At 38.8% G+C, this 16,593-nt stretch overlaps 1 non-coding gene across 1 annotated transcript; it reads right to left on the reverse strand.

Annotated features, from left to right (window-relative positions):
• Positions 1-7,733: 7,733 nt before the first annotated feature.
• On the reverse strand, positions 7,734-7,865 carry LOC117719434 (small nucleolar RNA SNORA17). Its single transcript, XR_004608166.1, has one exon. It is a non-coding gene; the product is annotated as a small nucleolar RNA SNORA17 (small nucleolar RNA).
• Positions 7,866-16,593: the final 8,728 nt, after the last annotated feature.

Here is a 16,593-nt window from a genome sequence, read left to right on the forward strand (position 1 = left end):
ATTGGTCTACCTGTGCTAGAACAATGGGTGAAGTAGTTCCAGTTTCTATCTTTCATATATGTGTGATGAAGTGGGAACGAGTGTCAGTGGAGTTCATGAAATTAAAATAGGGCCCAAAGGGTCTGAAGGCACTAGGATGGTGGCAGAGTTGGAGGTCATCACATGTGATCTGAAAGTGAAAGGGGAAATACTGAGTGTAGAAGGGCAAAAGCTAGGATGGTAGGCAGGAATATGGCCACAGGAGTGTATGCGGAGGTGGACTGGGAGGAGGTCAATCAAAATGAAATACATATAGAATGTTAAGAAAATCTGTCTCTTTATACATTAAAGTTTTTACAAAGGTTGGAATGAAAGAAACTAGTTGTAGCCAGGCAGTGGTGGTGCACGCCTTTAATCCCAGCACTTGGGAGGCAGAGGCAGGCAGATTTCTGAGTTCAAGGCCAGCCTGGTCTACAGAGTGGGTTCTAGGACTGCCCGGGCTATACAAAGAAATCCTGTCTCAAAAACACACAAAAAAAACAAACAAACAAACAAACAAAAAAAAAAAAAACAGAAAGAAAAGAAAAGAAACTAGTTGTATCTCAGGCACGTGCAATGTGAGTCTCTGCACCGGGCTTTAAGATGATGCCCAGTATTTGGAAGGATGGTTCAACAAGGTGGTTTTATAGGAAAAGACACTTGCTGCCAGGCCTGATAACCTCAGCTTTATCTCTAGGACCCATGTGGTAGAAGAAGAGAACCAACTCCTTCAAGTTTTTTTTTTTTTTCTGTGACAGGTGTGTAAATGCTCTGTCTGTCTGTCTGTCTGTCTGTGTATCTAACTTTCATCTATTTATGTCTTACATTATATAAAATATAAAAATGGGGTGAATATGATTTAATTCAACACATATAAACACATTTATAATTGTTGTGACTACTTTAAAAAATAATGCTGTGGAAAAAATTGTTTATCACTTTAAGGATGTGTTCTTCAGTAGGAAAGGGAATGGAAGGCAAGACCATGTGAGACCAAAGAGTGGAAAGAGAGAAAGGAATACAAGGCAGGCACTTCATTGCGTAATTTAAGCACAGAAGAGCAGTGGCCAACTCTGTCAAGAGACTCCTTAATAGAGACTCCATTGAGCAAGTGTCCTACGTGGTGTAGCCATCCTGGACCCCAAAGAATAAGTCAGACCCTGAGTCTCAGGGTCCTGTGATCATTCTTTTTCTCTGTCCCCCTGAGTCGAGGAGCAATAATTCTTGCTAAGCTGGCTCCTGAACATGCAGTTAATTTAGATCTATTGAGTTTACAAGGATTACCTGGCTTCCTTTGTAGTAAATAAAGCTATAAACAGCTGGTGAAATTGATTAATGGCTGCAGGCAAGCTGCAGCATTTGATCAATGACAAAAGCCCTTCCCCAGGTACTATGTAGAGGAGAAAGAATCCCAGGGTGAAGAGCATGGCCTGAGGCAGCACAGTCAGTGCAGGGGTAGCAGTCGGGTCAATCTGTATGAGATGCTTGCTACCCAACTTGGATGAAGGTTTTGTAAACTTTCTTCATACTTTTTTGGTTGATCTCCAATAATTTGAATTCCTATGATTTAAAAAGTAGAGTGTTTCCTCCATATAACAGGAAGGCTTCACTCAGAGACTCTCAAGAGCATGTTTGCTTGAGTAACAGCATAACAACAATGCCAGCTGACGTGCTTCTGTGGATTGGGAAATTCCATGCGATCTAAACCTCAGATGAAGAGCTACTGGTGGTCAGTGGCTCATTCTGCAGGGATGACGTCCCACATAGATTCTCTAATCCAATATGAGCACTTTAGATTAAATATACACATGATATTAAAATAATTAAAATGATACTTATTTGAAGGGGAGTTGGAAATGGAATAGGGACAATGAATGATGTAGATGCAGGAATCATGTATTAAAATTCTCAAAAAATGAAACTTATTTTTAAAAAGTAAACCATTAATATGTGTAATTGTTTTTGAAACTCTGAGAAAGGCTTTACAAAGATGAGACAAAGTGATTTTTTATTATTTAAATATTGTTATTGGTCAGCTTACAACCTATACTTTTGAGATAATCAGAAAATGTCAGAAAATTCATCTTAAAATGTCAACTTGGCCATATTCTTTCTGCTTCTGCTGAATTGTCAGGCTAAACCCTCAAATGGCCATAAGCATGACCAATTCAGCCCAGCTTGAATCAGCCTGTTCTCGCATGTCTCCTGCAATTGTCCCCCTTTCCTATTGGATTCCAACGTTTGGATTCACTTAATCTCTCAAACATCTGTGGGGCTTTTACCCAGTGACTAGTCTCTGCCCTGTTTTCTTCTCATCTTGAAGACTTAGTGCTGGAGAAATTCTAACATATCTGAACATCACAAAACTTTTGTCCTCTTGTACAAATACTTTTAGTGAAACTTTGTGAGAATGTTCTGCCATTTCCCACTTCTGTGCTCCTACTATATTTTATTGCTTGGATGGTTGTGTTCCATTTCATTCCTCCCCACTGATGGCAAGCTCCCATTGTGAATAATGTCTTCATGAAGCACTGTATAGGTGAACATCATGTGTCATCACTGAATCTTTGCTAATAAGTGAATTGAATTTCAAAGACACAATTTTTTATTTGTCCCTAATCATTTAACATTATATCTTATTGGTGTTATGTGCTGTTTATTATTCCATCAAACACACATTTGATTTTATTCTGTTTTTCCTGTGTAAATGGCTAATTTCATTTTGTCTTAGATGAAAAGTGTAGCTTAAATTTCATAATTTGACATACTTAGAAAGTATTTCCCAGAAATAGTTTAAAGTGCACAAAGTATTTTCTCGTTAAAAAGAAACATAATTATTAAAGTGTTTGTCCCGTAGCATGCTGAAAATTCCTGCTTGGATGAGGTACCAGTGAGGTTTTCATGGGACCAGTGAAGTTTGGAAACATAAGGTACTGGATAGAATAGTCCTTCAACAGAGGAATGGGTACAAAAAATGTGGTACATTTACACAATGGAGTACTACTCAGCTATGAAAAATAATGAATTTGAGAAATTCTTAGGTAAATGGATGGAACTAGAAAATATCATCCTGAGTGAGTTAACCCAATCACAAAAGAACACAAATGGTATTTACTCACCGATATTAGCCCAAAAGCTTGAAATAGTGAAGACTCAACTCACAGACCATATGAAGCTCAGAAAGAAGGAAGACCTAGTGTGGATGCCTTGATCTTACTTAGAAGGAGTAACAAAAATACTCAAGGGAGCAAATATGGAGACAAAGTGTGGGACAGAAACTGAAGGAGGGGCCCTCTGGAGACCATTCCACCTGGGTATCCATCCCATGTACAGTCACCAAAGGTAGACACTGATGTGGATGGCAGGAAGTGCATGTTGACAAGAGCTTGATATAGCTGTCTCCTTAGAGGTCTGCTAGAGTCTGACATATTCAGAGGCAGATGCTCGCAGTTAATCACTGATCTGATCAAGTGTTTCCCAATGGAGAAGTTAGAAGACTAAAGGATCAGAAAGGGTTTGTGTCCCCATGAGGAGAGCAACAATACCAAACAACCAGAGCTCCCCAGGGTCTAAACCACCAGCCTGGGAGCACATAGGGAGGGGCCCAGGACTCCATCTGTACATATAGGGGAGGATGGCCTTGTTGAGCATAGGTGGGAGAGGAGATCCTTGGTCCCATGAAGGCTGAACACTGAGTGGGAGAGAATTCGAGGGTGGGGAGGTGGGAGTTGGGAGATAGGTGGGGGCAATCCTCATAGAAATATGAGGAGAGGGATAGGATAGGAGGTTCCTGGGTGGTGGGAGCAATGGGGATAAGGGGATAAAATCTGAAATGTAAATATAATATCCAATAAAAATTAAAAAAACGATAGCTGTCATTGAGATATTGGTGATTCCATGATTGTCACTTGTCTAGTGAACCTGGGTAGCCACTATCATCCCAAGGTGATTTGAATTCTCACATCTGCAATCAGATCTGATGGTTCTTCTACTAGCAGTCTTGAAAAACTTGTGTTCCAAGAAATGTTTGGTGCGTGCCCTCTGTTTATGAGGATTCCTCCATCACTCAAGAATTTGTGGAGTTTGTTGCAAGTTCCAACATTTTCAATTGGACACATTAGTTTAAAGGGCATAATTACTTCTAATTGAATTCTCAGTCAATACTCTGCAGTGCCATTAAGGACATAATCAATACTCACTCCATGGAGTACTTCTAGCTCAATATCCTTGCTGGTCCAGACCTTCTGATCAGCTAAGATCTGACTATATATTAAATGACACCCAACAAATGAGTTCTGAGACTTTGACCTCCAGGTGTGATTTCTGCTGTGTTTTCATCTACTTCTGTAGAAAACTGTTGGCCACATGCACCGTGAGTGGCAGCACTCAGCAAGCTGCAGAACCAGAAGACTTGATGCCCACATCATTGTCTTTATGAATCCGGAGTAAGAGAATGGCTTGAACACAAGAGAAAAACATCACAAATTTACATACATATCAGAAGACTTAGGAAGACATAAGGTTTATCTGGGTGAAATTCTAAAGCTCTTTCTGAAGCACCAAGATATTTAATCCTAATATGGTTAAAAAAAAAATCTCATACCAAAGGGCTCTGGCTCTATCAGTTCCACTACTCATGGGCAAGCCAGCTACACCCCATACAGGAGATAAAGAATGTAGAACATCTTCTCTCCTCTTCCTCATCTTTTTTCTCCTCCTATTCCTCTTAATCCTCTCTCTCTCTCTCTCTCTCTCTCTCTCTCTCTCTCTCTGTCTCTCTCCTATCTTTTTCTGACAATTTATTACTTTTATAGTCTACCAACTATTATTTCTTACATATCACCTGTAGATATACGACTGTAGAAAAAGACAAAGAAGAGATATTTATAGCCTGACATTAACATTAACCACTGCTGTGACCTCATTGATAGCTATGTATGTCCCATACATGTAAAATCTATTGAACATATTTAACATGTGTAGCGGTGATGATGAGGCTCATCCACCTGATGGCATTTAGACTCAACCTAAGGAACATATCCATGGGGAAGTTTGTGAGGCTTTATTGATGTAGGATGACTTTATGGGATGGGGTCCTATACAGAATAAATCACGAGCACTGGCATTCATGTAACAAAAGGCTAATATGACACTTGCTCTCATACAATATGACTGACCTCTCCCTTTTCCTGTTGCTGTAATCTTGTTGTATGGAGGATTGTGATTGTATCCTTAAATTGCTAGTCCAAATGAACTTTTCCTTGTATTGCTCTTGTCACTACTTGATCAAAGCTGTAAGAATAACACTAAGTAAATAATAACAAATAGCACAGTTCCCTGTACGTATGTTCATAACTAAATGGTGACTTATGTGATGCAAACTAATATACACGTAATCTTCCATAGTTATTTTAATATTTTGTGGGAAGAGTCTCTAAACTCGTAAAGTTTTAGTTTACCATAAATGATTAATAAAGTAGTCTTGCTGGACTTTATCTATCTAGACTCATTTACCCTATCCAAATTTGTATTTAAAAAATTCTTCCCATAATTTTTGTCCATTTCCCAGTCATTACTCAACCCTGTGCCTTGATTTATTTAACTTTCACATTTTGAGTCATTTTTGTATAGAAGTGAAATAAGTTTCAGTTCTTATCTGGCTTATTTTACTTAGTGCAATGTCTTTCAGATTCATTAATGATATTGTTAGTAATAACATCATGTTTTTCATAAGCCAGGATAATGTTATAGTTTTTGTGAAATTTATTGTAACTTCTTAAACCATTCATTCATCCATTGATGGGAACTTAGATTTTTATTATCTTGATTATTGTGATTAATGCCACAGTGACTATAGAAGTTCAGATATCTCTTTGCAGATTAAGATTTTGATTCTTTTAGATGCATCTCTAGAAACAGACCTTTCTGGATTATATGATATCTCTCTTTTAACTTTTAAGGCTTTTCTATGATGTCTGTACTGATTTACATTTTCATCAGCAGAGTATATATGTTTTAATATATCTTTACTTATACTCACCATTTGTCTTTTTGATCATGGTTATCCCAACAGACATCAGATAATAGCTCATTGTGCTTTAAATGTATATTTTCCTAAGAATCCAGTTACTTTAATATTAACATTTGTATGATGTACAAAATAATGAATTACATTCTGTGTATATATATATAATATATACATATATATTATATATATATAATACTTTGATGCTATTCATCATGATTTTCTCTCCTTCTTTTCAGTAGTTCCTTTTTCCAAATGATTACCTTTTTGCTTTCTTCATTTTAAAAACCTTTTATTGGTGCTTTGTGAATTTCACATCACACACCTCAACCCAACCCATCTTTCCCTCCTCTTGTACCTGCTCTCTATCCTTGCAACCTTCTCCACAACAGAGAAAAGTTTTCTCATTGTAGAAGCTCAGATTGTATCACAGTGTATCCTACAGTATATCCTTTTGTCCACATTTCCTTGTTTATAAATATTTATTGCAATTACTCATTGCTTTGGTACAGGGCCTCTGGCTTCTGCTACTCTATTAATACAGGAATCTTACTGTGACTCCCCTCAGGTATCCTGTTGTTGCCCTGTGTCATGGAGATCCTGTAGTTTTGCATCTGTAGGACTGGCCCCTTCATGTACTACAGCAGTTTATCTATGGGTCTACCCTCCTATTCAGGCGAAGTGCAGGGCCTGCTCTCCTGAGTGCTGTAGTTGGAGAAGGGCAGGGACAGTTCTCCTCCTTTTATAACCCCAGGGACAGATCTTCTGCCTGTTGCAAGTGGTAAGGGAGGAGGATGGAGGAGGGTATCTTCCCCTCCTCCATGCCATCACACAGGAGAAGACTGGTAAGGCCAAGTCTTCCTTACTTGTGCCCTCGGGGGCTTGCTCACTTACAACTCCTGCAATATACAGGGCCCTGGCTTCCACATACTGCAGCTGATGAGGGGCTGGGTCGGCTCTCCTGCTCTCATTCTCCTAGGACCAGCTTTCAGAAGATGCCCAGGTGAAGGGAGGTGCAACTCTGCACAGCCCTCAGACATTAACATATCCCCAGGCAGCAGCCCATATCATGGATGTCCACCTGGACTTTGGTGGTAACATAACCCTGCTTCTGCAGGGCCACAGACTAACTGTGGCCTCCAGTGGCAGCACAGGTCAGGAACCCACCATGGTCCCAGGTGGCATCACTGGCTACATACATCAAGCTGTTTCTCACTACCCTCGTTTCTAGTTCTTCCTCTCTTCATTGTACCCACATCCTTCTGTTACTCTTTTTCTTCCATTTCTCCTGGGCATCTTCTACTTACTTGTTCCTCTTTGTGGTACCCAGGGTCTCTGTCTAGGATCATCTCAGAAGTGGTCTCAGGAGTGCTGTGCCCCACTTGTGGAGGACAAGTGTTACATGGGGAGGGCAGGGGTTACATTATGCATGGTCTGCCCACATCTAGGCCTGTTTGGTACCAAACTGGTGGTCATCTCAGGCTAGCTCCCTGTACAGGCCTAATGGCACTGGTCTGGTGGTCATTTGGGGCTTGCTTCATGCTCAGCCTGCTGGAGTGGCCTCATCTGAGGATCATCAGTCCCAGGTTCACTTCCAACTAGAGTCCTTAGTCACAGGCATATATTCTTCTAGACTCCAGCTTGCTCCTGGTCCTTGTGGTCTGAGCCGCCTGGTGCCACTTTTTTAGAGAATGTTAGGCTACTAATCATTCAGATGTTCATAGATCACATTACTAAGTATGGACATTGCCTTTCTCCTCTCTGCCACCTATGGTTGCAAAAGTCACACAATAGCCACACCTGTAATATTTCTAGAGGCAGCTGATTTCCTTGTTTTTAATGTTTAATTTTTTAAAATTTAAAATGTATTTTAATTACATTTTCTCCTCTCTTAACTTCTCCCAGATTCTCTCTACCTCTTTACCCATGTAATTTTATATTCTCTCTCTCTCTCTCTCTCTCTCTCTCTCTCTCTCTCTCTCTCTCTCTCCCCTCTCCAAAATACAATACATAAATCAACCAAACAAAAAAAGGTTAAAAGAAAAAGGGGGAAAAAACAATAAGATAACAATTACTAAAAGAAAGTAAAACAGAATTCACTCACAGTAATCCCTCCAATTTGTGTTGTCCAACCTTGTCTAGGCATGGGATCTGCTCTAGAGGTTGTCTGAGTGACATCCTATTGACATCTAATTAATAAAATTGATTTTTCCTTTTCCAGTCATAATTAATTGCGAATACATTTTTGCTTTGAGGTGGGATTTGTATGCAATTCTCCTTTTCCATTCTGGAGTAATGCCACCAAGTAAAAACTCCAGTTTCAGGAATTGGTGATATCTTGTTGAATCATTAGCCAAAGGGGTCCAGTAGACCATCCCTACTTAAATATCATAGTCTATTATCAAAGATATTGGTTGCCCTCCACAATCTGATTATAAGGTCCAGTTGTTAAAGAAATAACTTATTTATATCACTAAAAATGGAGAACTAGAGCCAATTCCCAGATATAAGCATCCTTCTTACTGGCTAATTGGTGGTCATGGTGATGATACCACTGTGGGAGGAAAAAAGTAATCATCAGAATCACTCAGCTACAAAAGCTGTGACCCATAAAAGTAAACAGCCTATAAGATATACTGGTATATTAGTGGTACAAACATTATTGGAGTAACCAACCACTTTTAAAAAGTGGATTTAGGGCCAACTCCATGAGATGGAACTCATACCTGATACTGATAAATTAACCAAGAATTTGAGACTAGATAGGTCATGGGACCTAGGGAAAAAACTACTACTATTATTCTGCAAATGGTGGAACATAGCCATAAAATGACTCCTTATAAATGATTGCTATAGCTACAGGTCAGTACATCACTCAGCCCTCATTGGAAGAGATTCTTGCAGTAGATGTTAATTAACAAAGAGACCCACAATTGTACAATGTGTACAGAGTGACAGACTTTGGAGCACTCATCCCTAAATGGAATGTCTTTATCAAACTAGGGCTCAAAGTACTATTCAGAAAATAATGAAGATAAATGAGAGATCCAGAAGTGATGAATGACTCTAAGGAAATACAGTTTTCCAGACACAACAAGGCAGATACACATAGGAATTCAAAGACTGTGTTAGCATGCACAAGTTTAAACCAGACAGACTTTATGTTTTCTTAATGATCAATGATATTAAACATTTTTTTCATATACTTTTTAGTCAGTTGTATATCTTCTTTGGAGAACTTTTAAAGCTATTTTTGTCCATTTTAAAAAGTGGATTGGTATTGAATTATTTGAGTATTTAGTTTTGCTCACAAATGATGGCTTCTTTCCTGTATTTGACCCTGATTTGTATGCATAAAAGCATATTATGCTTCTTCTTTCTGAATGGATGAATCTGTTCATGAACTCACCATTAACCTATTTCTTGCTTTGAGCAAAATCCATTCTGTGATCTAATGTATTTGAATTTGTTCTTGGTAGGCCATCAATTTACTCACATACTTAATAATTATGTCAGGCACCAATTGTCTAGACTGATAAAATTTGTTGAGCACAGTAACCCAATATGTGGACAGATGAATCTATAAATAGTTTTTAGTGAACCTATTTTATTACATAAATAATATTACAAAGAGCTCAAAGGAGCCAAAAAGAAATGTAGTGAGTGACTCAAGTAGCACCATATATTAAGTATATATTAAGAAAATATTAAGTACTCTTGAGTCAGATAGTGCTAATGAGGGAAGTAGACAAGAAATGAGATATACTACTAACCTCCAGTCTTATTTTAACCTGGTATATAATTGCTAGATGTATTAACAAATAAATAAAATATTTGTCCCATGCAAGTTCAGAGCTCCTTCATCTTTAAATGAATTTTGACCAAAATAGGAATGAACTTCTTATTGTCAAACACATGTAGACCACACAAATCAACATACAGAATGTTCTGAAGATGTTAACTTTGTCATAGTTCAATTTTCATAATTACTTTTGCTATGTTACTTTAGGCCTACAGGTCTGAAATCCATGATTCAGGAATATTAGATAATTTCTCAAGGATGAATTGCAGGAATTCAGCAGCACTGTCAGAATTAGATGCATCAATTTCTGGTCAGAGTCTTGGCCAATGTCTTATAATTTTGTCCTGTCAGCTAATGGCATTGAAATTTGGCCACCCACCCTTCTGTAGGTCTGGAAAGTTTTTGCCTTGAGGAAATGTGGATGTATTTTTTTTTTTTTTTTTTTTTAATCTCAGCTGGTTAGATTCTTGGGCAAGTATGGTAGGGACAGAATAACAGATATCTGTGCCCACACATATGTACGAATAACATGATTCCTGCCCCTGGGACAGGGCCATCAGGTGAGGGCATCCACATGTGGCATCAATGGGTGCTGTGGGTGTAAGGATTGTTTGTATATTAATGCACATATTTTCATGTTCCTCCAGGAATGTCCTCCTTGTTACTGACTCATGATAATCAGAGACTTCATGACTCTGGGAGGTGAAGGTATGGCTAATGTCTCAGCAAAATGGTAAATGCTGGGGACCTTCAGGACAATCCTTAAGGCTGTGGAAAAGAACCCTAAAAATATGAGCTCAAAATATAATTTTTCAACTCTGCAAAAATATGAGGATGCAATATGAATTATATAAAGGGCTTCATAGATCTAAAGGATCAGAGGCAGCTACATTATGAGCCAGCTTGTCAGAAAGATACTAAGCAAGATGATAAAGACATTTAAGGTGTTGTGATTTCAGGGCAAAATTTCACTCAGCTGAGTTTTGTTGTTGTTGTTGTTTTATGATTACAAATGCAGTCAGAGTCATGAGATTAGGGTCAGCCTGGGACAGAGCTAATTTATGACCATGTGATTGGAATGGTAATCTTAGGACAAGGTCCCACCCAGCTAAATTTATAAAGGCAGGCAGATCTCAGAGGTAAAGGGGAAGGGAGATGGGGAAGAACTCTGCGAGGGAGGACCATGAAGGGAGCAACATTTGGGATGCAAATAAAATAATTAATTGAAAAAGAGAAAAGGAAAAAAATGTACTTGCTGTACTTTCTCTAAGACTCAGGGGGCTAAGGTCATGTAATACTGCTTCATGGGATGGCCAAGGGGGAACCTGGAATAAATAACTGAATTGATATGTAAATTAAAAATTGGGCTTTTGGTCTGCATGAGATGAGGTACCAAAAAGTGATAGCAGTTCTGTTTTAGAATTTGTCTCTGGCTAGAGCTAAGCTATCTGGAGATCTATGGAGAGCAAACACAGCTCTTCAAGATTTTTTTCTAACAGGATCTTTGATTTTAGTCAAAATTTATGAAGAACAAACACAGCTGTTTTAGAATTTTTTAATAGTTCTTTTAGAATTCTTTATAACAAGAGTTCTGACACTGAGAAGTCCCAAGAATCATTTAGAAAGCTGACCCAACTCTTTCAGAATGTTTTCCAGTAGCTATCCAGAGAAAGTTGTCTGAAGAGTGAACAGAACTCTTTAAAAATTTTCCTATCTTTCTGATTTTGATTGGAAAACTCAAGAATTTCTTTTAGAATTTTTCTAATAGGACTTCTGACTTGGTCAGAAGATACAAGAATTTCTTATAGCAGTTTTTCTGACTTTAGTCAGAAAATCCATGAGCTATCCAAAGAGGTTTTGGAATTTTTACTAGCGGAGAAAGCTGTCCCAAGCAGAAACCTAGCTGTCTCAAGTAGAGAGTTTTTAGAATACCAAAACAAAAAGCTGTCTAGAGAGAAACACACACACACACACACACACACACACACACACACACACACAGAGAGAGAGAGAGAGAGAGAGAGAGAGAGAGAGAGAGAGAGAGAGAGAGAGGCAGACAGTGAGGGAGAGGAGAGAGAGAAGAGAGAGGGAGGGGAGGAGAAAGAAAGAGAGAGGCAGACAGAGAGAGAGAGGAGAGAGAGGGAGGGAGGGGAGGAGCGAGAAAGATAGAGGGATCGAGCACATCTCTATGATCTTATGATCTTTCATCTTTATGAAAGCCATCTTAGCAGAACACGGGCTGCCAGCTTGGACCTGTGATTTGACTTGAAATCCTTTGATTTTGCCATTCCCAGATACCCCTTCTCTCCGAACCCAAACCAAGCTGAGGCTGGTCTTAAGTTTACCCAGCTTTTTAGTGGGTCTGATAATTTCACTCTAGTTAGTTTTAAGTCAGGTAGTTTCCTAGAGTATACTTATTGCATTTTGATCATGTCTTCACATTCTAGCCCCTGAAATACATACTAATAAATGATATCTTCTATGGAACATATAGGAGTATCTTAATTCATGGAGATGGAGAAGTGCATTTCATCAAGCTATAAATGTCTCTCCTGGCCACTGAGTATGATTCATTCTTCTTGCTAGCAGTGTCACACAGTATTAACCCTAGTACCTTACTTTTTACCAGATTCTCTACAAACTCTTATCTATCCAACTTAGAGACCAGATCTATAGGAAAACTGGTGTCCCTATTTCATAATGACATAGATATTCTATCCTTTCCCCCTTCCTTCACTCTTCTTCAGAGCTTTAGGTCATCTGATGTCAGTGTTGAAAGAAAGACTTTCGAATTTCTCTAATTATACAACTACTAGAGCAGGAGATGGGGGTTAGTCATAGCAGTAGCATTTTTGAAAAGTGCCCTTTTCTTCTCTGAGTATCATTGCCCCATCTGAGAAATGAGGGTGGTACTGATGCTGTTATCGTGGGTTGGTAACAAGGAGTAGGAATAAAGGCTGTGGTGCTCCTAATGCCTGGGATTTGCTTTAAAGGGAGGCAGTGTTGTTGGCATGGTAATGGACATTGCTTTTCCTTGGTTGATGTTCTGCTATGTGGTGGGGGTTGTGACCCTTTTGTTCATTCACAATGCTGTCTGCTTCCTTCTTCCACACGTCCAAACCTTCTAAATCTACTCAGACCCAAAGATACAACTCTGGCATACACACAAGCTCATTAGGAGAATGAACCAGATCAAACAAGGCAGAAAGTAGTTAGAAAAGAAGAAAAGAAAGAGAACTGGGTTGAAAGTGTAGTTGTTAATTACTTACTCTGGATTTGTAATGCCAAGAGGGCCCATCAGCTGGAATTCAGGATGAAGGAATGAAATAAATTAACAGAAACCCCGCCTTGTGTTGATTCTCTGTAATAGGCCCAAGTCCTTGCAAGTAATTAATAGCAAGTTAAGAAGCCAATTTACTTAGCAATTGGAAGAGTCTTTGTAGAAGCCCTTTTAAGGATAAAAGCAGAAATCACAGAGGAAACTAGAAACAATGTTAAGGAATGAACCACTCGTTCTGAATTCCTCAGGGAAGTTGTCTTTTAAAGTGGAGTTCAAGGACAGGCAGGGTTATTTGCAGATTTGAAAATGATGTATCGCTGAGTAAATGAGATGACAGGAGATCTTAGAGCAGAGACAGAATCAGACCCTTTCCTGTTTTCTCTGTGACATTGGGAAGCTGATCAACCTGTTTGGGTCTCATATTTTTCTTTATGAATGAAGGACATGCACTTTGACTTAGAAGAGCCAGATGAGAAATGATGTGTGTGGGTGTGCGCGCGCACGGGGGTTTGTGTGTGTGTGTGTGTGTGTGTGTGTTAAAAGTAATGGTGATCAATGAGAAGAGAATAATCAAGGTGGCTATGGGATTTTAAAGGGTTAAGTATGAGCTAATTGAAATTGAGGTTGATTTCCACATGCTAATAACTCGGTGCCAATGCCAGTGCCTTTGTATCTCCAGCAGATGTCTTTCTACTTTTTCATTGGTGCCTTTCATGTGGGCCTGGTCATATGGACATGTATAATCCTGGATGACTATTATATGTGTTGATAATTACTCATATCTCAATCAAAGATTACTTGCAATCCACTTGTACTTCTTTGGGATTAGTTCAGGGAATAAAGGGAATAGACCTAACATGCTGGGATCTATGCAGTCCCTGGAACTGAACATGCTCACTACCACCATATCTTTTCAACGAGATCATGAGGCTATCTTTTATTAATCAAAGTTTGTATTTGAGAGGTGAGATGAGTCCAGCATGAGATAAATATTAGATGACAGAGTCCAGAGCTAATACCAGATGTATTTAATTCTGTTTGATAAACTAACTTAGTGTGTTTAATCTTGTTCTGTGTTTTTATAGAGAAGAAGTCATATTTAAAGATCTATATTTAAAGGGCCAAAGCTCTAGTTTGAGCCTTAAGGAAAAATATTTAGACTATATACAAAGTATATTAACAATAGTGGAGCGTTATCTTCACCCCATCCTGTGTACTCCTATCCCAGTTAACAACCATATCCCATAGGAAATGGGATATGCAACTTTGTTTGGATGCAACAATGGTGTGTTTATAGCCCCAAATTGTCATTGTCTCCCAAATAGTCCCTATGAACAAAGTAGCTGTTTTTAGTTTGAATTGTGTTTGAAATGTGTACTACACAAAATAAAAGAAATAAGGAAGGAAGGAAAAACGAAAGAAAGGAAGGAAGGAAGGAAGGAAGGAAGGAAGGAAGGAAGAAAGAAAGAAAGAAAGAAAGAAAGAAAGAAAGAAAGAAAGGAAGAAAAGTGTGGCAGCTTTTGCAAGTAGACATGATCCTACACATAGTTTGTAGAGACACCATTAACACCCACTTCTGACTAAGAAAGATGTGAAGAGTCTTTCAAGGCCAGCAATACAGGCCTCTAGAGAAAGACAAGACTTAGGTGTAGTTTTCAATTTTTGAACACACAGATGAGATAAAAGCAAAGCTTTCCACAGAGAAGAAAGAATAGAACAGTTCTAAAGCATAATGACAGATAGCCAGCATCCAAAGCAACGCTTTTCTAAGTATGCAGTCATTTAGCGAAGGTGGTAATAGATTCCTATACACTGCAGACTGTGTGTACTTAGAGATGAAATGGAATTCTAATTTAAATAATGTTACCTTTTGATACCGCAGGACTTCTCAGAGTGTTCCTGAATTTATTAGATCACTTATCACAGCCTCCCACCCTGCCTTCCTTTAATATCCCTGCTCTATTGTTCAGTGGCTCATAATTGAGAAGTGCATGGGTAGCCCAGCAGGTGGGCTCAGCAGGTGCTACAGATGCTTCTCTGTTGAATCACTTCTCAGGAGGGCTAGGCTGTCATTCCATTAGTTATTTTAAATAACAATCTGTTTAGAAAAAGGAACATCTCAGGCCTGTGACTGGATTATGTGTCTTTACCAATTGCTCTTATAGTTATTTCTATAGACAACTTTATCCTTGGTTTATGGAGAACACACACACACACACACACACACATACACACGCACATGCACATGCATGTGCACAGGCACACATGCCATTTCAAGTTCGTTCTTCAACTTCCTTTCTATTAATATTTATGAGCCACCATGTGCTGAATCTAGTGTCTTGGATTCAAAGCAAACAAATATCCATTCAATTAAAAAAAAAAAAACAAAAACTTCAGGACTATGGGAGTGGTGGCTGCTGGTGGTGGTAAAACAGAAGCTAAGAAGTAAACAAACCAAACAGCACTTAACAGAGCGAGCATTGTAAGTGATATGTTGGCAATGGGAGACCCAAAGATTATGTAAACCCATCCTCTGTGAGAATGTTTTGAAACCACGAAACAGGCTTCACTTAACAAATTAAATTAAAGAAAATACGGCGAACTAGTCAATTTTAAAGAAATTTCTGAGCTAATATCATTATCCTATCTCTCAGTGATCATGAGACCACTAGTCAATCCATCCCAATGGACTTCTGAAAGTTCCATGTTCTACATGTCTTTTTGGTTCCCTGTAGATTTGAGGTTTGCATATTAGGACACATAATCAATTTGTCTTTGAGTATAATCCAATCTATAAAAGTAAATAAACTATAAAAAATTATTGACATGTCTATGAGACATGCACATTTTAATTAATGTATGAACTTTTACCATTCCATGAATTAGATTGTTAAATATTCAGTCAATGAAGAATAATATTCAGTTTTGTGAATTTCACATCATGTATCCCACTTTCTTTCTTTGTATGTACTCTCCACCCTTGCAACCTCCCCCTACAAAAGAAGAAAACAACTCGGTAGAAGCTGTAATGTGTCACACACATAATACTCCTGTGTTCACACTGCTTGCAAATATTCATTACATTGAGTCATTAGTCTGATTCAAGGCTTTGGCTTCTTCTATATAATCAGTACTGGATTCTCTCCTGGACTCCTTTCAGATATCCTGTTATTGCCTTGTGCCATAGAGCTCCTGAAGAATTAGATCTGTAGGACCAGCCCCTTTATATATTCCTGAAGTTCATAGATTGGGTAGGTCTTGGGGTGGGCCAATTCAAAGCCCTAGATCTGGGCCTTGGTGGTAGCTGAACTAGTTAGATCACCAGCTCTCCACTACCCATGCCATGGTAAGCTCTCCAGCATTGCCCCAGTTAGCTTGCCCAATGCCATAGCTTGCAAGGGGCAGAATCAGCTCTCCCATGTTCATGCCCAACAGACCCATTCACTCTCACCTATGCAAGAGGGGTCA

The sequence above is a fragment of the Arvicanthis niloticus genome, chromosome 13, assembly GCF_011762505.2.
Source record: "Arvicanthis niloticus isolate mArvNil1 chromosome 13, mArvNil1.pat.X, whole genome shotgun sequence".
NCBI classification, from domain to species: Eukaryota; Metazoa; Chordata; class Mammalia; order Rodentia; family Muridae; genus Arvicanthis; species Arvicanthis niloticus.